The 23,033-nt window shown below is 44.7% G+C and overlaps 2 protein-coding genes across 7 annotated transcripts in view; both read left to right on the top strand.

Annotated features, from left to right (window-relative positions):
- The window catches only part of RALGPS1 (Ral GEF with PH domain and SH3 binding motif 1), a 271,882-nt gene that overhangs the window by 7,625 nt on the left and 241,224 nt on the right, over positions 1–23,033 (top strand). Inside the window, exon 1 of one of the 6 annotated variants that reach the window (XM_081281959.1) lies at positions 13,727–13,937. The exons of 1 other annotated variant lie outside the window; for it this stretch is intronic. The gene's annotated coding sequence lies outside the window, so the exon portion shown is untranslated. Of the gene's footprint in view, positions 1–13,726; positions 13,993–23,033 lie in introns of those variants that run through there. 4 more of the 6 variants (XM_081281955.1, XM_081281957.1, XM_081281956.1 and 1 more) reach the window with 4 other exon arrangements.
- Positions 1–23,033, top strand: part of ZBTB34 (zinc finger and BTB domain containing 34) — a 77,387-nt gene that overhangs the window by 27,631 nt on the left and 26,723 nt on the right. The gene's annotated exons all lie outside the window — the stretch shown is intronic.

Raw genomic sequence — 23,033 nt, 5'->3', positions numbered from 1 at the left:
TCCTTTACATCACCCACACCTTCTCCATTTTGGGGTTTTAATCAATATGATTCTGGGACTTGTTTCTGATAGTTTTGTTGGAACTGAAGTGGTAGAGCCCAATACTTGGAGGAACACTTCTTTGGCAACCTGATCTTTTCTGTGACTGTTTAACCAGCCTGTCACTGCCAGACAGTCTATTCACCACACACCTGGGTCCCTTGAGCTATCTTTGGGGATTTTCTAAATGATTTTTCTTTTTTTCATCTTCAGCCCCTTCTCTCTTTCCCCTTACTTCTCTAAATATCTGTGTGAAAATTGAAAGCCAGCCATTGCCTTGACTTTGGGAGATCTGGGCTCTGAGCCTGGACTCCGAGCCTGGACTCCAGCATCTGACTTTCTAGAGCCTCCTCCTTCCCCTTTGATGGCTGATTCTTCTTGCTCTCCGTGGTGCCTTGGCTGGCCCTGTCTTGCCTGTGCTGTCTCTGCACAGGAAGGCTCTTGCCAGTGGCTGGTTTTATTCACTTTCTCTTTGCCCTTTCATCACACGGCCTCTCCATTCCTCCTTGCCTGCTGCACCCCCTGACCACGCAGGTGGTGAAATAGGAATGCTGTTAAGTTTCAGTAACTGAACTATCTCCACTGCATTTCCCCCTGTCCCCAGAATGGGCTTCCTGCTACCAAGTTCTGTTGAAAGGCCCCACTTCCGACTGTGGTCAGGGGTGCCCAGCTGCAGGCCCTGTGACACTGGGAACTTCCACATTGGAGGTAAGGCCTGTGCCTCTTGCCCACGATTGCACTTAAAAACAGTTCCCAGTGATGTGCCAGGGACTATCTGGATGCATTTGTCCAACCTGCATGGAAAGGGTTGGTGGTCCCCTTGCAGGAGGCTCTATGTGGATTGGTCAGCCACATGGAGCTTGCTATATTCTTACCGGGGGTCCTAAGATGGCTGGCTACACCCTCAGGTCCTGGAGGGCAGAATCCCGGTCCTGGAGGGCAGAATCCCGGTGAAGCCTGGGACACATCCTGTAAGTAGAGGCTCAGTCTTACTGCTAAAATTATCTGGGGCTACTTTTGAGGTCCCTTGAGAACCTGTATCCTGCTGGAGGGAGGAGGGACCAGAAGTGACCTAGTCTAAGAAGCCCAGCTAGGTGAAGAGGGAGCAGGACCATGAAGCAAAATTCAGGTGACTTACTTAAGTAGTAAATTATAGAAAAATGAAACAATGAGCATACTAGTTTTAAAAAAATGGACATGAAGACTTAATTGACATTTTTGTTTATAGCAAAGATTTTTGATGAGACTAAAACTCTAAGGGAAAAAATAGATTTCACTATATACAATGTAAAATGTTTAGTAAAAGAAGACAACAAAGCCATAAAAAATGGAAAACTGCAAGTTGAGAAATAAAAACACTGTAATAAGTAGAACAAGAATTTTTAACATTAATAAGAAAAAATGAATAATCCAATTTAAGAAGGGGAGAGAACATAAACAATCCACAAAAGAAATACTTAGGGCTAATAAATACATAGTTAAGATATTTTACCTCACTAAAAAGCAATTGAAGTGATAATGAGAGACCATTTTTCTACAGTGCCAGTGTTGTTGATGTTGGGGGGAAGTGGGACATTCTTACCCTACTGTTGGAAACAGAGCCAGATGTTGAGGTATGCTGTATTTTAGTGTAGGCTAAGAAATTTGGGTTTCACTTTGTGGCCATGGGGAGGCAGCAGAACTCAAATCACATTTAAAAGGCTTTTCCTAGAGAACATTGTTGCAGAGAGGGAGGTTTATATCAAGGAAGGTCAGCAAGCTGGGAATCCAGGGTGCATTGCCTTGGGACTTTGCTAGATCTGGGGCCAGCCCTCAGGCTCGTAGACTTGGAAAGCCATTTGTGGCACCCAGGGAAAGTAAACTCCCAGTCACCAAGTGTAAAGTCACCAAGACGTAACATTAGTATGTTATCATGCTAAATTTTATTATGAAATATAAGCGGTTGCTAAAATGTAACATGTTTAACTCATTAATTTTAAGCTAGTAGTACTACCAGTGATGATTGACTCTTATTAAACATCTAATAGGTGCTAGACAATATCCTAAGTACTTTTCATTCATTACTTCCTGGAATCCTCAAAAGGATTCTGTGAGGTGTTGCTGTGGTTTACATGTTGAATGTTCCCCAAGCCCGTGTGAAAGCCTTGGTGCCAGGGTGGTGGGATGGGGAGATGGAGCCTACCCGGAGGTCCTTAGAACATTGGGGTGTGCCCTCAAAAGGGACTGGAGATATGACTGTTTTGCTCCTACATGTGGTGTATCTACCTCACCAGAGGTCAAACCACTTGGACTTGTACCTCCAAAACTGTGAGCTAAATAAACTTCTCTTTATAAAGTTAACAGCCTAAATATTTTTTTTCCTTCTTTTTTTTTTTTTTCTGAGCTATATCCCCAGCCCTCAAATAGTTTTTTTGTAGCTACACAAAGCTGAGCAATAATGAGGTACTACTATTACCTCCCTCTGTTTTACAGGAAACAGATTTCAGAGATGAAATAAATTGATCAAAGTCATACCACTTCAGAGTGATGTGAGATGGAGTGTGACTTCAGAGCTTGCCATACTTTAGATAGTGAATGTCAATTATGCAAATTTGTGCACGGGGGACACAGTGGTGAGCAAAGGTGACACAGCCCAGGCCGGCGGGAAGCTTAGAGTTCAGCAGTGGAGAAACGGCCATCACATGGTGACATAGTCTATAATCCTAACACAGTGAAGGAAAGGTAAAAGGGAGCTATGAGAACTTATGGCAGTGAAACCTGACCTCAGGGTGGGGGGAAGCGCTGGAGGAAGTGACACTTGAGAGAAGCCTGTGTTAACTAGGTAAGCAGGGAGTAGGGATGAATAGCAATTCAGGCAGAAGCATGGGCGTGTGCAAAGGTCCCAAGGCTGGAGGATTCTCAGCATGTATGGACAGCTGAAAAAGGCCAAGGTGTCTGAAGCACTGGCCTAAGATGGGGCATGTAGAAGGCACAGTCCTGCTCTTAAGCTCTGCATTTCCAGTAAGGTCCTCAGTGACCAAGCAACCCGCCTTCAAGTGAATGTAATAGATCTATCTCTTCTTTAGACTGTTAACCTTTTCTTTTTCAGTCAAGTTTTCTTGGGCTGAGAGTCAACCTGTCTTTAAGGTATCATTACATGTCTTAGTTCTGATTTCCTCCACTTGGATTTAAAGTTGAAGTTTCAGAGGATCGTCTCATCTCCCTTGGAGTCAGTGTTTCCAGAAGGTGCCTCATTGATAATACGGGGCTTTGTGCCGTGCAGGCACTGAGACACAGAAAGGAGATCTTTATTGTCTCTGACCCTGCACAGCTCACAGACTTATGTGTAACTGAGATAAAATAATAACTGCTAGGTGCTTACCTGGATGTATGGCTTTGTCAGAACTCATCAAACTGAATATTTAAAATGGGCACGTTTTCTTTTATGTGAAATATACCCTAATATGTTTGATCTCAGGAGAAAAACAGGCCAATATGCAAAACACAGAGATAGGTGTTTAATACATTTTTCCCAATATTAACCTGGGTCCTCCTCCAAACTTCCAGATTCTGATTATTCCAAAGACTACCTTTTTTTTTCTCCCCATCCCAAGGGACAGTTATTTACACTCATAGTTTAGTGGTTCTTTCTTCTCTAACCTCCAATACATATTTAACTCATTTCCTAAGTTAAATTCTCTCTGCCTAAACAAGTAGTGTGGTTTCTGTCTTCTGGCCTGGACTCTGACTGGTTTCTCAAAGCTGGGATTCTGGAGGATCTGATCATGTTCCTGATCCTGAGTACAGTGCTGACCCACTTCCAATGGGAAATGGTAGATTGGGAACCCCCAGCCTCCAGCTGCATTGCTATTGATTAAATGCTCATTCCAAGTTAGTTTTGATGAAATATCTATTAAAGCACCGTCTTAAGAGACCACATGGCCACTGGCTTGACTATTGAGGTAGGAATAATCACTTCAGGGACTGAGACGGCGATGGCTTTTCCTGATTGTGTGAAGCACTTACAAAAAGAAACTGCTGACCCCTCAAGCCATGGTCAGAGAATAAAGAGCTTTTATGAATCCCTTCTTTCTTGAGGTGTAGAGTGTTCAAAGCAATTTCCAAGTTTTATTTGGGAATTGCTTAGCATTGCCAGGGGAATACCTGTGCCATAATCAACCATGGGCTTATCGAAGAGGTGAGGCAAGGGGCTGGGGTTATAGCTCAGTGGCAGAGCACTTGCCTTGCACTTATGAGGTACTGGGTTCGATCCTTAGCACTACATAAAAATAAATAAGTGAAATAAATACAGATTAAAAAAAAAAAGAGGTGAGGCGAGGGCAGGTTTATAAAGGCAAAAATGGGGATGGTAACAATCTCTGGCCACAGTGGTTAACAACAAGGGTGACGTCAAGGGTCGTACAGTTGCTGGGCTGATGTCCTTGCAGAGTACTTTTTGTATACGGTTGTGGTGGCCTCTGTGCCAAGCTTGTGGTTCTGGCAGAGCCTTTGTGAGTTACTCACAAATGATCATGCACAAGAACCCCTCTTTCCTAGCCTCCTGGCTTTATTTATTAAATTTTTGTTAAGGTCAACATAAGTGACTCCATTTTGATTTTGACCACTTTCACAGGGGTTAACCTCAGTGAAAATCAGACCCAAATTTAATTTTGGGTTTGCAGAATTGTTAGTTGAGTTCCAAGACTTGCTATGTTTCTCATGAAAACAGGGCACTGATTCAGAAAAAAATGGAACCGAGAATCCTTGAGGGAGCATCAAAGTAGATTCAGAAATCTGAGAATCTTGAGCCCTGAAGAGCCTCTGATCCTTACTTCCCTTCCATGGAAGGAAGAAGCTTGTCCTTCCATATCTAAAGGAAAAAGCATTTCCTTGTTGAAGACTAGCAATAATATCACCTGGGACAGTTCCCTTTTAAGAGGATGACTATTCTCTTCGAGACCCACTCCAACCACCACTTAATCATTCCCCAAATTAATCATCTCTAGAATTACATCTAGAGTCAGGCTTCAGCATACTTCAGAATACAAAGCATGGTCTGGAGGGAAGTGGTTTATACTGTAAGACGATTCCCAGATTTTGTAATTTGTATCAAAAAGCCTGGGGAATGTGTTTGGCAATGGTGAGACCCAGGAGGACAGAATGCCACACTGGACAGGACTGAATCTACTGATTTACCAGTAAGTCTGGATGTATTGAGTTGGTTCATGAAGCTAGAAGGGGCACTGTGTACTTGGTGGTTTGACTAAAACATGGGTTTAGTGAAGATAATGGGATGTCAGAATGGCCACCGTGGGCAGGCAGCAAGGACAGAGTGGTAATCAGAATGTTGTGACTGATATGGAACTTGGAAGTAGTTAATTGATCATGGTATTCCTCGGCATGAAATAAGCAGGCTGCTAAAAAACATTGCCTGACTCACTATAATAGGAACTATTTCTGGTGCCCAGAAACTCAACTTGAGTCTCCACAATGGAAAGTCACAGCTTTTGGGGGGCATGCTGGGGGTGGAACTCAGGGCTTTGCACATGCTAAACAGTGCTCTGCCTATCATAGATATACCCCCCCAAAGCTATAACTTTTCACCCAGTTCCAGACCCAAGCCAGTTCATAGCCCTTAACCTCCACGGTGGAGGAGAGGTCAGGTTTCCTCAAGAAAGGGTTCTGCTGCATTGGCACAAGACATTACTGTGAGTCTCCTCTGCCAGCCTTCTTCAAGGGACTTGCTCCAGAATTTGCTGAAGTAAGTGGCTGTGCATTTTGAGAACTCTTAGATACTGGCTCCATCTTCCTATGTTTGTGCTGCTATAATGAAATGGTATATACCTGGTTGGTTTATAAACAACCAAAATTTATTTATTACAGTTCTGGAGGTTAGGAAGGCCGAGGTGCTGGCACTGGTGCTGGTGAAGTCCCGGCTTCCTCATTCAGCCATCTTTTCACTGTAGCCCCACAAATGGAAGGAGCAAGGAATCTCTCAGGGGTCTCTCATATAAGGGTGCTGATCCCTTTTATGTGTGATCTGCCCTTATGACTTGATTACCTTCCACAGGTGGCCCAATCCTCAAATGCCATCACCTTGGGGGTTAGGATTTCCACGTATGAATTGGGGCGACAAGAACATTTGGTCCATTGAAGACTCTAAATAGATGCTGGTTCCTGGAGACATAAAATACCACTGTGGCCCACCAAGGGCCTAGGGTGAGCAGGTGGGGGGAAAAATGGAATTTTGGCCAAAGTCTTTGTCACTGTGGGCCCAGTAGCTTCATAGACCTACTTTATTGCCATTTCCCTAACTTTCCTCAAATGGGCTCTCTAACTTGTGGGGAGAAGATTTTATGATAGGCAGAGCCAAGGGGAAGCCCCTGGAATTCCTCTCCCTTACGAGGTTACTCAACCAAAAGAAATACTTTGTCCTGGGGGAAATGCAGAAGAGAGTGCCAAGAAAGATTTGAAGTTTACCAGGGTGGTGATTCCCATCTCATCCCTCCTTAATTTTCCTGCTGGCCTGTGCAGACGGCACAGTCTTGAAGAATATCTGTGGTTTGGATATACTGTGGTCTATTTCTACTCACAAGGCTGCTGACACCATATGTGGGATTTATTATTGATGGTTATTAACAATTCTTCAACTCTGGGTATACCAATGAGGTATCCAACAGTTTGGTTCAGTTCTGATACTACCTACCTGGAGTTAGACTAGACCCTGCAGGTCAAGGGCTCAGTCCCACAAGACTACACCCCTTCAGATGCCTCTTGTACTTTTTGTCAACCAGCTATAAACCAGGTGTTCCCAAGACCCTCTTCTCATATTTGATAATTTTCTGGAATACAAGGTGGCACTTTGCTTACTATCACTGTTTTTTTTTTAAATATTTATTTTTTTTAGTTGGACACAATACCTTTATTCCATTCATTTATTTTTATGTGGTGCTGAGGATCAAACCCAGGGCCCTGCGCATGCTAGGTGAGCGCTCTACCTACTGAGCCACAATCCCAGCCCCATTTTTTTTTTTAATTTAATTAATGCTATAACTCAAGAACAGCCACATGTGAAAGATGCATAGGGGAAGGGGTAAAGAGTTGCCCTGCGGCCTCTGGGCTTGGCACTCTTCTAACACTACAATGTATTCGGCCTGGACACTTTTTGAACCCCATAGTTTATGGGATTTTTCTTGAGGTGTCCTTATGTAAGAACATTGCCCATGGGTGACCGAACTCAATCTCTAGCCTCTCTCCCCTCCCTGGAGGTTTGGTGTTGGCTTAGAGTTCCAAGTCTCTAAACAACACATGGTTGTTTCCTCGGTAAACATCCCCCTTGCTGAAGCTATCTAGGGGCCTATCAAGATCCAACTCCATGGCTTAAACCCAGGCCTGGCTTAAAGGGGTATAATCTGAACAATAAATGGCGTTCCTCTCACCCCTGTCACTTGGGAAATGACAAGAATTTTAAGAGCTCTGTACCAGGATTCAGGGATGAAGATCATATATATGTACTTATAAAAATTTTATCACAGAATGGTTACTCCAATTGCAACTACTGTTCCAGGTCTGGAATCTCTACTGAGGAAAATCAACACAGTCCTTGACATCTGGTATGAAGACACGGATTTAGAAAAACAATCTTTTTTTCCTCTGCAAAATTGGAGGGGCCACCAGAAGTAATTTGCTTTAACCTAACACAGTGGTGGACCATATATCTTTTTGGTATTGTCTCGGGCTTTCTCAGATCCTTTTGCCTGTCTAATAATCTAATCCCTAGAGATCTTGACTGTCTTGAAATTGCATATAGCATCACACTGGCCCACTCTGTTGACAAATCATGTGCACTGGTGTTAGGCATACTAGATAAAATAAGGCCAAGGCCAATGCCTAGCTGATGATTAGTAAGGTTATAATGAGCCATTTTAATTAATCAATTTATTTATTTATGTTGCGCTGGGGATTGAACCCAGGGCCTTGTGCATATGAGACAAGCACTCTACCAACTGAGCTGTATCTCCAGCCATATAATGAGTCATTTTTAGATTACTACTTAGCCAAAGAAGAGTAGCCAAAGATGCTTCCCCAACCCCATGATCCTTCTCTCACATATCAGTAACAACCATATCAAAACAAAAGAGGCCGAAGATTGCTGTGAGACTCCCTGTTTCTAAGAAGGTGATGTTAGATTGCAGCTAAGCAGTTTGTACGACAGATTTGGTAGTTCTGTTCTGGGGGGTTGACCTAGAAATACTCATACCTCATCAGAGCCTGGTAGGTGATCAGTTGTCTTGTGACAACTCTCAGGGGAGAGAGAGAGAGGTGAGTGGGAGATGGTTTCAAGGCAGCTCCACAAACTTCTCATCGTCTTGTGCTCCAGGAGGATTACAAGGCATTCTTCCAAGCCTCAGAGAAGCTGCCACTCAAGTGCTTGCTTCACGGACTGTGTGGATGCATGCAGGTCACCAGGGTGCCCTGGAGGAGCCATTCCTCTACAGACTGTTTAGCAGGAAGTAGCCCTGGGCATTGTGGTGCACACCTGTAACCCCAGCTGCTTGGGAGGCTGAAGCAGGAGGATCACAAGTTGAAGCTAGCCTCATCAATTTAGCAAGATCTTGCCTCTAGGGAAAAAAAATGGTCTGGGGACATGGCTCAGTGGGTAAGTACCCCTGGGTTCAATCCCCTGTACCAACACCCACCCCCTGCAAAAACAGGAAGTAGCAAGTACTTCACATGCCTTATAAATATGCACCAGTTAGGGAGTTGCAGTCCCCGTGATTCAGGACCCACCACCTCATTGAAGTTTCTGAGGGTCTAGAGGTCTTGGAGAATGTTGGGATTTCCTTCCAATGTGAAATAGAAATGTTTCAACTTACACAGCTTATCATTAAAAAGGGATACAATGCTTGGTGAGCCCTTATAAATTTGGGAGGCATTGTATATTATATTCAAGAAGGCCCCCTGACCCACTGACCAGGGAACCTGTGGAATGGTGGTTTTGAATAGGACCTAAAGCAAGAGGGTCTGAAGGTACTCTGCCACTTGGGCCTTTTGACCTAGCAGATTCTATGACATTCTGAATGCATGTGGCTAATGGAGACTTTGTGCTCTATGGAGACTTTGCTGAGCCCCAGTAAAAGAATCATAATACAGACCTTTGCAAAGCCATACCTTCTGTAGATGTTTCTCCTTTGGGGAGACAGCTCGTATCTTACTGCTGAGCCCTTGTTGAAACTGAATATTTAGGTCTGGGGTTGTGGCTCAGCGGTAGAGTGCTTGCCTAGCACACGCAAGGCGCTGGGTTCGATCCTCAGCATCACATAAAAAAATAAATAAAATAAAGGCATGTGTCCAACAACAACTAAAGAAATATTAAAAAAAGAAACTGAATTTTAACACTGAACCCATTGAATGACCATGTGACTGAGTTGCTCATCACAAACTGAGTATTATTTGATCCATGAAGCCATAAGGCTGGGCATGGGCAGTAGCGATCCATCATCAAGTGGAAATGGTATAATATGAAGAATGAGCTCAAGAATGTCCAGAGGTTCAGATGCTTGAATAATTGACTCAAATGCCCATAACACTCCTGTTGTATTGCCTCCTCTACTATAATCCAAATTTAGGTCCAGAATTGAACTGCTAAAAAGTTATAGCTCCATTCAAGAGTGTCTCTGAAAGACGATATAAAGAGAAATCTTCCCAGTGGGCTAAACATATGATTGTCCACTTTGTGTAGACTAAGAGATGGTCAGAGTGCAGATACACATAGATTCATTGGCAGTGGTTAGTGATTTGGCTGGATGTCATGGGTTTGGGAAGAAAAGAATTAGAAGATGGTTGGTCATAGGTGGGCTTTGGGAAGAGATATGTAAATGTACTTCTCATTATGCTCACAGGATGTGAAGATACTATAAGTTATCTATTGCTATGTTCCAAACTCCCCCAAACTTACTGGTTTAAAACAATAGCTGTTTCATTTTCTTATGACTCTGTGGATCAGCAATTTGGGTTTGTCTCAGCTGATTGGTCCTTTTTTGGGCTTTCCTGGAGTCAGTCACCTAGATGCAGTCATCCAGTGGTTAATCATCTAGTCCTAGATGGTGGTCTCATGTCTGGCAGCTGATGCCATGTGTCTCTCGCAGGCTGGTTTGGGCTTCTTCACAAGGAATTAGAAGAATTCCATGAGGGCAAATGCAGAGCTGTAGGGCTTCTTAAGGACTGGGCTCAGACATCCCATACTGTTACCTCCACTGCATTGTGCTCATCAAGTAAGACACAAGGCCAGCCTGAACTGCATGGCTGTGAGACAGATTCCACCTATTGGTGGGAGGAGCAGTTATTCCTAGTTTCCTATTTTTCTTTCTTCCTTTTTTTTTTTTTTCTTGGAGGCAGGGTGGGGGACTAGGGATTTAACCCAGGGGTGCTTAACCACTGAGCTACATCCCCCGTCTTTTTTTATTTTATTTTTATTTTTGAGATAGGGTCTCACAAAGTTGCTTAGGGCCTTGCTAAGTTGCTGAGGCTGGCTTTGAACTTGTGATTCTCCTGGTTCAGCCTCTCACCCCACAAGGATTACAGGCATGTACCATCACACCTGGCAAGTTTCCCATTTCTTTTGGTGCTCCCAGAACCAGCCAGACTCAGCATCTCCTCTCAGAGGTACCAGCACTAGCCAGGAAGTGCCCCTTCTCAAAGGCCTGAGTCCTACTTGACTGGAAACTTAAACTTCTAAGTTCTCACAGCCTAGCATCTTTCCTTTATGCCTTTGGCCCTAGGAAAATGTTTCCTTCAGTTATTGCACATTTTCACAGGTAATAAGGTCCCTATGACACATGTGAAATCGAATCATAGCATTTGGTGGTAGATTCTGTGACAAGGATCCTCTGTTACCTCCTGTAACAAGGATCATCTTTATGTCCATCTCTGATTGACTAAAGATGGATATTGTAGAGGCTGGGGTATGATCCACTGATACGGTGTGTGCTTAGCATGTGTGAGGCCCCAGGTTAAATCCTTAGCACCAACAAAGAAACAAAAAGCATATGTACATTGCCAAGCTTAGGGCATAATTAGCATTTTCTTTTAAAGCCATCAAATGATTTTACCTGTTGCACTGTATTATCTGGAACAGTTAATATTATTTCCCCTTTCTACTTTCCCATATATTGTGTGATTCAGAAGCTTGGGAACTACATTTCCCAGCAACCCTTTGCTGGAAGGGTTACTAGTGAAAAATACAGTTGTTTATCACTATTTGTAGTAATTTTGTCATATAAAATTTGTGAATGCTAATTGGGAAAATACTAAACTATTGCTCTTAGAGGAAATATAGAAGTTGAGTTCCTGGGAGCCTCTGATCATAACATTTTTATCAACCAGTCAACATTACTGTATGATCTTATTTTATCTAAGTTTTAGTAAGATAACTTACTAAATACATGTTGTTGATTTACTAACATCAAACTTAACTGATAGCACTGTGTGTAATATGCACCCAAATGGAGTTTTATCTAACATGTATTTTCTCAGTAAGGCACATCACAGCTTGCTTGTGCCTAGGAACCCTAAACAGCATTTCAGCACTATGCCTGGGGACTACTTTACACAGTGAAATCACCAAAAAAAAAAAAAAAAAAAAAAAAAAAAAGCAACACAAAAATCAGTACTGAATTAGAAAAATGTACTTGTTTATAGTATGAGAGCTGAAACAAAAGGCAGAATGTCACTTTATTCGATCTCAGCTGGAAATCTGCACTTTGACTCAAATTTTTCATCTTCTATACATGACCATGGAACATGGAAGAGTTGTAATTATTTATTTTGGGGTTACAAATGAATTCTTCTAAGTAGGCTAATTCACAGATATGGATTTGGAATCTGTGATTAGTGAGAATCACCTGTATGTCCATTTCAGGGTGTTTACTTCTACCATCTGCCAGGTAGAGGAAGGATTTATGATACAGAATTTCTAGTTCACTGAGAATTGGGCACTCTTTTTGCCACCCCAGTCCCCGAGGCCCTGACTACCGTGTTAAATCTCAAATCTCAAGATTTCTTACTTACTTAGTCTTATATTCCAGCTTCCTTGATCCAACATGCTGAAAATCCAATCCCAGCGTATTCTCTTGTGTTGAGCTGGTACACATTGGGTAATTCTCACATTTTGGGTATACATGTTTTCCCCTCATTGGCCCAGGATATCCTCCATCAGGTTATTCTGGAATTTAGCCCTGGCTACCACCTACGCTGCTAGGAGAACAGGTGAGGGCAGCAATGGTGGAGGCCTCTGTTTCCTGAGGGAAGGAGCTTCTGTAGCACCTTCCAGCACATTGATAGCTCATAATAGATGCCATTTAGTGAGCATGTATTGCAGACTTTGTGCTAAACATCTTTGCTTCCCCAAAGTCACACAGGTAAATACAATAGCTAATGTTTTCTGAGTTCCTGTTAGGTGCCAGGCCTTCTTCCATATATCATTTAGTTTCATCCTCTCAACAACTTGTCTGAAAAGGGTGCTATCTTCATTACATTCATAAAGAAATGGAGACACAGAAAGGTTGAGTACCTTGCCCACTGATGGCAGAACCAGGGTTTGATCCCTGGCAATGTGTCTCTCCAACTTTTGCACTGAACTCCCACCTTGTATATTTCTGAATACAAAGGCTCTGAGCAGAACCTTTGCCTGTTTAGCCTCTAGTTCTCTTTGAGTAAAAGACTTAAGAATATTCTTTGATGATCACTGTTAATACAATAGCAGAAATTTCCCTCAAAGACACTTCCAAGACTTAGAAATGGTTTAATTTCTATTGACTCTATTTTTCTTGCTTTTTTCCCCCTTCTATAAGCTTTGGGAAACACAGTAACCAAATCTTTCTATATGCTTTCTATTTGTTATTGCAAAATTAATTTGAAAATCGTGAAAATGATGTTCTATTTGTCTACGCACCCAAGAAGCATTCGGAGTAGGAAAGAGTATTCTATGTCCTTTCTGTGGGGGCACAGAACGATTTTGCTGTGGTTCTAGACTCCCAGGTCTTCACAGACCTGGCTTTGACTGTCTTTGTAACTTATTATTACTGTAACTTTAAGCAAATGACAACCTCTGGGCTCACCTATCTTATCGTACCTGGCACAGACTAAAGACCTGGAGGCAGGATCCAGGCTCATTCCCCAGGTGTGCCCTTGAGTGGTCTTGGGCAATACCCTTCACCAGGTTGGGTCTAACTTCGTCCAATTGTGAAATAATTGGTCTGGACCTGAGAATCTCCGAGGTGTCTTGTGGCTCAGACGTTCTGTGCTCGGTGCCTACCTCAGTCTTAAAGAATGGGCACTAAGGTGGTGCTCCACTCACGAATTATGTTTTTGTCCAAAATGATAAATCTTAGGTAGGGATTTAAGGGGGGAATTGGTGAGGCCCGGAAGGATGTGTGGGACATGAGATGCACGGCTATTTCTAGGGAGAGAATGGGCGTGGCGGGGCACCGAGCCCGTGACGAGGGCAGCGGAGCATCCCTGCAGGCTGAGCCGGCGTCTACCAGCGCGCAAAGGCCCAGGCAGGAGAGGATCGCAGCTGCAGCGGCTGCGCACTGAAGCGACCAGCCGGTCAATTTGCGTGTCTCCGCCCCTGCGACGAGCTGGTTGGGGGTGCTGGTCTGGCGCTGCGTGCCGATTGGCTGTGTTGCCCGCCGCTCAAGCCCGGGAGCGGACGGTTCCTACTGCGGCTGGGCACCGGCTTGGCTCTCGCGTCGGCCCGCGCTCCAGCTGCGCCCGGCCCGGCCCCGGCCCGGCTCAGCCCGGCCCCAGCCTCCGAGCGAAGGCGCTGCTGCCGCTGGGCCGCTCCCAGGGCCATGAGGAGGCGGCGGCAGCCACTGCGGCCCGAGTCAAGGTGACCGGCCGGGACTGCGGCGGCGGGGGTGAGAGGAGCGGGGCGGGGCGGGGCCCTGAGGGCCGGGCGCAAGGGAGCTGCAGGTGCGGGGGGCGGGACCCGAGGGCCGGTGTCCGGGAGGGAGGAGCCTGGGCCCGGGAGGCGGGGCCGGGGACCCGGCTTTGTTGGCGGGTTTTGGGTGTAGGCACCCGGTCAGGGGCCTTAGGTGCCTTGGTCCCTGGGAGCATGAAGGATTGGGGGTGTGGGGGTGGCGGTGAGGCAAGGGCTCAGGTGTGGAGAGCGGGGCTGGAGAAGGCAGTCGTGTGGGGCGAGGGTCCGCAGGTGCGGGGGGCGGGGCCAGGAGCATCGCTGTGTTTGATAGCGGGAAGGGTCTGCGAGGTGAGGCCAAAACGGCGGGCGAGCCGGGGCCAGGGGAAATCATGGGTGCAAGGGGTGGGACTAGGGACACCTGCAGAGGCGGGGGGGGGCGGGGCCCCGAGTGGTTGCAGGTCCGGAAGCAGGTCCACAGGTGAGGAACGGGCCAAGGGTGAGTGGTCCTCTTCATTGCCCGGGGTTTGGGTGCCAGCAGGAGCTCGGCGGATTTTAGAGGCATCCAGGGTTGCCGCTGGAACGGGCGTTTAGGCCTGCCTGTGCCTCTGCTGAGCCTGACTTGGATCCCAGCTGCCCTGGTTACTAGGCCGGCTGCTTCCCGAGTGCCACGCCACGTCCTAAGTGGGGCGCGCTGTTTTTCACCCCTGGGGGTTTTCCCTATTGCTTTTGAGCGGACAGAATTAGATTGGAGGGTGGTTGGCTTTCAATGGATGATTGGTTGTTGGAAAATGTGTGCTTGAAGTGTATAGTTAGTGTGAAGCTTGGGAGCCTCCTGGATTGTTGGCTCCTTGGACCAGATGCTGCTGCAAATCTTCACAGTACTAGTCTCAAAAAGATTTTTGAAATGGCAGCCTGGTGAGGGGAAAGAGCAGGTATGACAATTCGGAAACTTTTCTGGGAGTCTTTTACCTTTTTAAGCTTTGTTTCCTTCCTTACAAAATGAGCATCTTTATACCTGCCTGTCAGCCTCCTAAGAGCTTTGTGAGCAAATCCTTGGGTAAAGTTGAGTCAAATCCTTGGGTATAGTTGGGCAGTTTGGTTTGGGAACTGATGAGTCTCAAGAAGAGGGGATAACTTTTCAAGAGGCCATATCAGGCCGCTTTCTTGTTAAAATTTGGAATGAGGTTTGTGCTGGGGAGTTCCCCAAAGACTAGTGGTGTCTTGGATCAAGACTGCTTCTTTCTGTGGGCCTTTGTGGGAGCTGCTGCAACACAGTGAGCAATGGCAAATGGAAAGCAGAGGAACATTTTGTTGTTTGCTGACCTTTAGACCCCAGTCCCAGTGAGGACTCTGAGCTGGTACAGGTGGTTTATGTTGAAGCCCTGAGGAATTATCCTTCCTGCATCTAAGTAAGAGCCTTGAATTTCCTATTCAAGAAGGCAGACATCAAAAAGAAGGGCATGGCAGTTTCCTGTTCCCAGGTGTAACCTTTCAATGCCTGTGTCTCTATTCATTAGCAGTTGGTCAATCTGACCTGCATAGCCTCTGCCCTATTCTGTGTAGTCAGAAGTGAAGGTGGCAGAATCTTCTTTGCTGGCCTATACTTTTCCTTACTGCAGAAGCTATGAGACTTTTGGGATCAAACACCATGATGCGGGACTCCCTCAGTACCACTGGTGTGGTAGTGACCTAGTAGCATCTTAGGAAGGGCATCTCAGGGACAGGCCTTCACTGGGGCCAGTGCTTGTGTGGTATGCTAGAGGGTCTAGAAGCAGCATGTGTGAGTTGTCCCACTTTGTCCTGGCAGAAACTGTGTTAATGTCTCTCAAGACTGCTGTCCCCTGGTGACTACCATGCCCTCTGAGTTAAAAAGAAAGCCCAAATTTGGTGACAGACAAGAACTAGAACACATGTTGGATTATGATTGGCTTTTAAAAAATATATTTATTTTTTAGTTGTAGGTAGACACAATAACCTTTATTTTTACGTGGTGCTGAGGATCGAACCCAGTGCCTTACGCATGCTAGGCGAGCGCTCTACAGCTGAGCCCCAGCCCCAATGATTGGCTTTTTTATTTGTTATTATATGAGTGACAGTATTCAAAGTCAAGAGGAAAAACTTCATTATTGGAAAAGTGTTGCACCCAAGGCTCTCTGTGATATATACCCAGTCTTCCTTATAAATGGGATTTCCTTTACAGTATGGAAGGAGAGAACTCCTACTTGGTAGTCAGACAGGCCTGGTTTGAAGTCTCCTATTGCTGCCTCCTGCTATGTGACCCTAGACTAGCTTCTTAGCTTCTCAGAACTTTGGTTTTCTTCTTTCTAAAACAAGGATTACCATGGCCACCTTGAGAGGTTGTTGTGAAGAATAAATAAGACACGATATTTGAAAGCACATTCTGTATTTGGCACTCAATGTTAGGGCTCTTTTCTTTCCCTGCCTTTGTCCCTAACTTGCCCATCTTTCAAAACAAGCTGCTTAGAACAGCAAGTAGCATGTAAGAAGAGCAGGGATTCTGAGGCCTTTGCTTTGTGTGCAGTCTCAAGTAAGTCTCTTTCCCACTGCAGACCTCAGTTTTCTTTTTCTTTTCTTTTTTCCTTTTTTGGCACCAAGGATTGAGCCCCAGGGTGCTTAAGCACTGAGTCACACTCCCAGGCCCCTCTTTAAAATAATATTTTATTTAGAGACAGGGTCTCACTGAGTTGCTTAGGGCCTTGCTAAGGTTGTTGAGGCTGGTTTTGAACTTGTAATCATCCTGCTGGGATATAAGCGTGCACCACTGTGCCTAGCATACCTGTTTTCTTAACTGGGTAAAAGTGGTCAACTGTGTGATCCCCTGGAGTCCTAACTCTGGATTCTGATTAACATGCTGTTATATGTTCCTGAAAAGTAGGAGGGTGAAAGCTAATGACCTGTTATTTAGTTCTTTTAAAAATGCTTGTCTAGGATCTTGTCTGTCACATAGTAGCTGCTCATTAAATACTTGTCAAAGGAACAAATGAAGGGCTTTACCTCGGAAGAAGACCTGGCAAATTGTCCCTGTTGCTGTGTGTCCTTTGTATCTGTATCTTTAATGTGCATTTTACTTACTGGACAAAAATATTGTCACAACATTAGTGGAATTAGTGAGCCTCGATATGAAATACAAAAATTGTTTCACAGCCTTATTTCATTACACATTTAACTCATCCAGGTTTGTTCACAAACATGAATTTTCTTTCTTTTTTTTTTTTAAAGAGAGCGTGAGAGAGGAGAGAGAGGAGAGAGAGAGAGAATTTTTAATATTTATTTTTTAGTTCTCGGCGGACACAACATCTTTGTTGGTATGTGGTGCTGAGGATCGAACCCGGGCTGCACGCATGCCAGGCGAGCGCGCTACCGCTTGAGCCACATCCCCAGCCCCACAAACATGAATTTTCATGGTTGCAGTTGTGTGTATGAGTATTGGGGGAAAGTCTGGCAATAAACGATTTCTTTAAATAATGTTTTTATTTTTTTTAAGAAGTAGAAAAATTCCACATGGATTAAAAAAAAAAAGACAAGTAGGGGAATCATTTGTAAAATAAGACTCTTTCTTGCCTCAAACTATCATTTTCAAGTCTTTCCCCTTAGAGGCCACTATTATCACCAGTTTCTTGTTTGTTTATATGTTTTTTCCTCTTACACAAAGAGTAGCATTCTACACATACTCTTTGCTCCTTCAGTTATGTACTTGATTTATTTTGGAAAATGTTCTAGTATTGAAAGATGCCTTATTGGTACATTTAGTTCATCTTTAATAAATGCTTTTGACTGATATTGTAAACATAATTTTATATATCCACTTCCCCCTCCACTCATATATCTTCTCAGTATTGGTTAGAAGTCATTGTTTAGAAGATTTAACAAGAGCCATTCCTTGCTCTTCTCTGGTAAAGAAATGACTTTGGTTCCAGTGAACAGTAGGTTAAAGGGCAGTCCATGTATCTGGATGCAAGGCAGAGAACTGAAAGAGAAAGAAAAGGAAAGGGGATGTTTGCTGGACATTGAACATTGATTTTTCCATTCAGCTCATGATTTACAGTCCAACTCTGTTGCTTATTGGCTATATGACTTGGGACAATTTATCTAATCTCTTGGCATCTCAGTTTCCTTTTCTGTAAAATGGATACTGATGATGGGATCTGTCTTTGTGGGTTTCTGTGGAGGAGAAGGGATAGTGCATGCAAGGCACATGTCACAGGTGTTCAGGAAGGGCGAGCTACTGTGTTATTAATAATCTACAGTGGCTGTGGAGAATGTCTGTAGTTTCTGCCTTTAAGATGCTACTTGCTGTGAGTGGAGACAGATACTCAAGAGTTGCAGAATAGTGTGCTGGCCGGATGGTGGGAGGTGAGTAGGGTGTGAGGTCACAGAGGCAGGGACAGTTACTTCTCCCTGTATCATGGAAATGCCTCCACAGCTCCAATTTCCCCTCCTTTGTGAAATCTACCCAGTTCTTCCAGATATTTGTTACCCCTCCCCGCTGCCCTGTGCTCCTTCCACTGTCACTATGAGCACACCTGGATCTGGCTATGTACCGTGTTATTGCATGTGGAGCTTTATGCCTTTGTCTCCTCCAGCTTTCTTTGCAGCTGGGCCTCGAGGGATGTGCACAGGGTAAGCTCCTGGAGGACACTGATGGACATCTGCTCACATGAGTCATGCTATACACATTGCACACTCTTATTTATAAGCCAGCAGGACTTTGGTGAAACCCAGTCTCTGGATTCTGTTCCTTCCCTCCCCAGATATCTGAGTGCTGACTCTGAGACAGAATGTGCTGTGCTTTCTGGAGCTGTAGGCTTTGAGCAAGGCTGGTGACACTTGTGGAGTCTTGAGCATGGGAGAGGAAAGGAACATTTCTTCCAGATGCTGTAGGTCAGGATAGGGATGGAGGAGAATAACAGGTCTAATGGTGGGCTGCTTTTGCTTGTTGAGTTCACCTTTCTTCCTCAGCCCTCCCTTGGGCTGGGGTCTGGATGTGTTACTGCAGGTGCCAAGTAGGTGGTCTGTGCATTTTGACCAGGAAAGGGTTGGTTGAATTGGCTGCTGTGAGGGGCATTGCTCATGAACACACTCTCTTGACTGTCATTGTTTCTGTACCTCAAGTTAGAGGTACACTAACTTCACTTTCTGCAGGTGGGTGTTCACCTATCAGCCCTGCTGGGGTTCAGCTTTGAGCTATCCTTGTCCTAGATGTTGGACATATGGAGATGAAGGAGCTTTGCCCTGCCTTTTGGGAGCTCATGTCACAGAAGAGTCACACATGAAAGGTGACCAGGGGTACCTCAAATGAAGTTGCCAAGCAGATTTAGGCTCTAGAGCAGGCAGATCTGAGTTCAAATTTCAGTTCTTCCACAACCTGTGTGACTTTGGGCAGGTGTATTTCCTGCTTTGTAAAATGAGGGTAGCAGTATTCCCTACCTTGGGGTTGGTGAAGAATTGGTCAAATAATGTAGTGGGATATTTGGCTGGTGCCTGACAGGAACCTCATGCTTAGAGTACTCACTGGGAGCATCAAGAAATCTCTCTCAGGTTGTTCCTCTGGATGCTAGTGTCGTGGTTATGGTACTAGTTAGATGGACATGGCATCTGAGAAGCCATCTGGAAGTTATAATGCCCTGGGATGCTCCTTCCAGGATGCTTGGGATGCTCCTCCCAGGCTTGCGATTGTCTATGGGTATTTTCACCCTCTTTTTGCTCCAACTCCTCTCAAAGGAGGGGTCAGCACACCATCACTGTGGGTACCTTCTCTTGTCTGAGCTCTGTACTAGTCTATTCCTTGACCTTTCCCCAGGGTTGGCACACATGGGCTTGTCTCACCTGTCCTTCCCCAGGAGGGCAGAGACTGTGAAGACTCATAGCAGCAAATCGCTCCACTGCTTTTCCTCAGAGCTTTTGAATGTACTGTGCTCCCAGTGGGGGATTTAGCTCCTGAGTATCTGAGAGGAGGATGGCACTGCCTAAAGCTAGAATGCAACACTCACAAGCCTTGTGGCCTTGAGCAAGTAACCCCATCTGCATTTCCTCATCCATACAAAAGCTATGATAGCATCTGCCTCTGGATGATTCTTTTTTTTTTTTTTTTTTTTCCTTTGGCACTGGGGATTGAACTCAGGGGCACTCAACCACTGAGCCACATCCCTAGCCTTTTTTGTATTGTATTTAGAGACAGGGTCTTGCTGAGTTGCTTAGGGCCTCCCTAAGTTGCCAAGGCTGGCTTTGAACACATGATCCTCCTGCCTCAGCTTCCTGAGTCTCTGGGATTACAGGCAAGCACCACCGCACCTGGCTTTGGCATGTTTCTTAAGGGGTACAGGCAGATGTTGTGGAACAGCACATGGCAGAGGGCGTGCACATTGCAAGCACCAGTGAATACAAGATAGAATGATATGATGTTCTCTCTTCACCCAGGATCACAGGCGTTTCAAGATGCTTTTTTTGGGATATTGATTTATTGCTAATGGAAGTTATATGAGTGATTGCACAAGGAATGTGTTAAAACTCAGATGAGCTTGGTGATGGGGTCAGCTGGTGGAGCTCATTCTGTGGCTGGCATTGCAGGAGCAAGCCTCGACTTCCAGCAGGGCATTAACTCCAGTGAGGGAGCACATGGAGTCACCTAGGACTAGGCCTCTGTCTCGGACCTGCCAGGGTTCTGGACTGGCCTCCTAGGTTCTTCCATTTTTTTGTGAATCCATATACATAAAGGTCTTTCATAGGAACGAATGCAAACACAGTTCTTTTTTTTTTTTTTTTTAAAGAGAGAGTGAGAGAGGAGAGAGAGAGAGAGAGAGAGAGAGAATTTTTTTTTAATATTTATTTTTTAGTTCTCGGCGGACACAACATCTTTGTTGGTATGTGGTGCTGAGGATCGAACCCGGGCCGCACGCGTGCCAGGCGAGCGCGCTACCTCTTGAGCCACATCCCCAGCCCGCAAACACAGTTCTTTTCTTCTTTAGGATTTAAATATTTTTATTGTAATGTTTAAGATTAGGACAATTGAGTAATAAGAAAATTTAAATGTTTGGCCTTGATTTTCTTTGAAAATTATCTTACTGGAGAAACAGGAAATAATATTGAGAGTCTTTAAGTCCATGTTTTTTTTTGTTTTTTTTTTTTAAGAGAGAGAGAGAGAATCTTTTTCAATATTTAGTTTTTAGTTTTCGGTGGACACAACATCTTTATTTTATTTTTATGTGGTGCTGAGGATCCAACCCAGCGCCCCGCGCATGCCAGGCGAGCGCGCTACCGCTTGGGCCATGTCCCTAGCCCCAGTCCATGTTTATTGAACACAATAATTCTCATGTCTTGTACAAGTCTGGTAACTAGGGCAAGGGAAATCTGTGCTCTCAGTACTCCTGGTAATGAAGTATTTATGGAAAAAAAGTTTTTTTGTGGCAATAAAATCTCTTATGTGGAATTAGTGACTCTCACTGGTTTTAAATATTTCTTACTTTGTGTCCTAACTCTGTAGTGGCTTTTTCTTCTCTAGGCCCCTACACTTGGTTGTGAACCAAGTGTATTTATAGGTTGTTCCTACCACCACCTTTGGGGTCCCACTGTGCTCTGTCCTGCCATGGTATGTCGTGGTTACACTGTGTGATCACTGATGACTTTCTTGTGATACTTCTCCCTCCAGCAAGAATGATGATTATGTCATTCCCCTTATTTAAAACCCTTAGTGGCATCTTCTTTTAGAGAAAAGACCAAATAAGCATGCCTGTAAGGTATTTAAGATACCCTCTTTTTTTTTTTTTGTTTGTTTGTACTGGGGATTGAACCCAAGGGCACTTTACTACTGAGATATATCCAAATTCTTTTTATTATTTAATTTTTAATTTTGAGGCAGGGTGTTACTAAGTTTCTGAGGCTGGCCTCAAACTTTGAATCCTCCTGCCTCAGCTTCTTGAGTCACTGGGATTACAGGTGTGTGCCACCACACCTAGCTTGTTGGGAAACTTTTTGATGATAAGGTTAGAGTTTATTTGCTAATTGATGTGCAGCATTCTGCTGCAGGGTGTTTTACGGAGCTTATTTCTGTAATTTATCTCTGGGCACCTTTGCATTGGGGACCTGTGGCCTTTGTGCTTATCAGATATAGTGTCAGTCTGAAGGTTAGAGATCTTTGAGTCCAGACTTTCCAGGTGAGGGTGGAGACCTTACCAGTTTTTCATGCCCAGCTGTACTGCTTCACCAACCTGCAGGCCTGTGGACTTGCACATATCCATTTGCATAAGGTAGTCTTAACAGCTGGCTGTGGGTCATGTACTGTTTCTAACAAACTGTGTCTATGGTGAAGCATTTATCTCAAATGAAAACTCTGCTTCAAGGTGGTCAACTGCACGGGAGCAGGGACTAATCCCTGACTTAGTGTTCAGCTCCACTGTCCAATCTGATGATGGTGGCTATCTAAGAAAAGACAGTGTCTCAGTGGTCTCTTAGCATCACCATGTTCTTAGGGAGCTTCTTAGGACTGGAAAATTCTTGGAACCTAGTTTTATCACCATGGCCAGTAAGACCTATGGAATGGAGAAGAGCAAATCTGGTATCGCAGACCAATGGATGATCAATGGAGCCAGAATGCCAGGGATATGAATTTGCTGGGTGACATCTGCTTTCTAAGTGAACAGGAATAGCCCCAGTGTGTTTGCAACCTTTTTTCAGTAGAAAAGCCTTGGATTTAAGATGCGAGATTGAGTTGTGAGGGTTAAGTCAGAGTAAAGGGAAATGATACAGCAACTGAAGGCAGACTCATTCCTCATTCCTCCCTGTCCTGCTAACCTGCTTGCCTGCCTGTCCATCCATCCATCCATCCATCCATCCATCCAACTATCCACCTATCCAGTTCTTGTTCTGGCCTGTGGGGTGGCAGAGAGTCCCCTGATGAATGTGGGGCCACAGTGTGAAAAACAAAGCCTGGCTATCTCTTGGCTTGAAGTATAGTAGCAAAGGAATCACATTACTGCTAATGGCTACAGGAGGAGTACAAGACACCAGGAAACCAAACATTGAATGGTTTTTCCTGTGAGGAGGTCAGAGGCAGCTTCTCAGAGGAAGGAGGCTTCAA

The sequence above is a fragment of the Spermophilus citellus genome, assembly GCF_964194105.1.
Source record: "Spermophilus citellus genome assembly, chromosome: 2".
Lineage (NCBI taxonomy): Eukaryota > Metazoa > Chordata > Mammalia > Rodentia > Sciuridae > Spermophilus > Spermophilus citellus.
The sequence above is the reverse complement of the archived record's forward strand: the minus strand, read 5'-3'. Positions and strand labels throughout refer to the sequence as shown.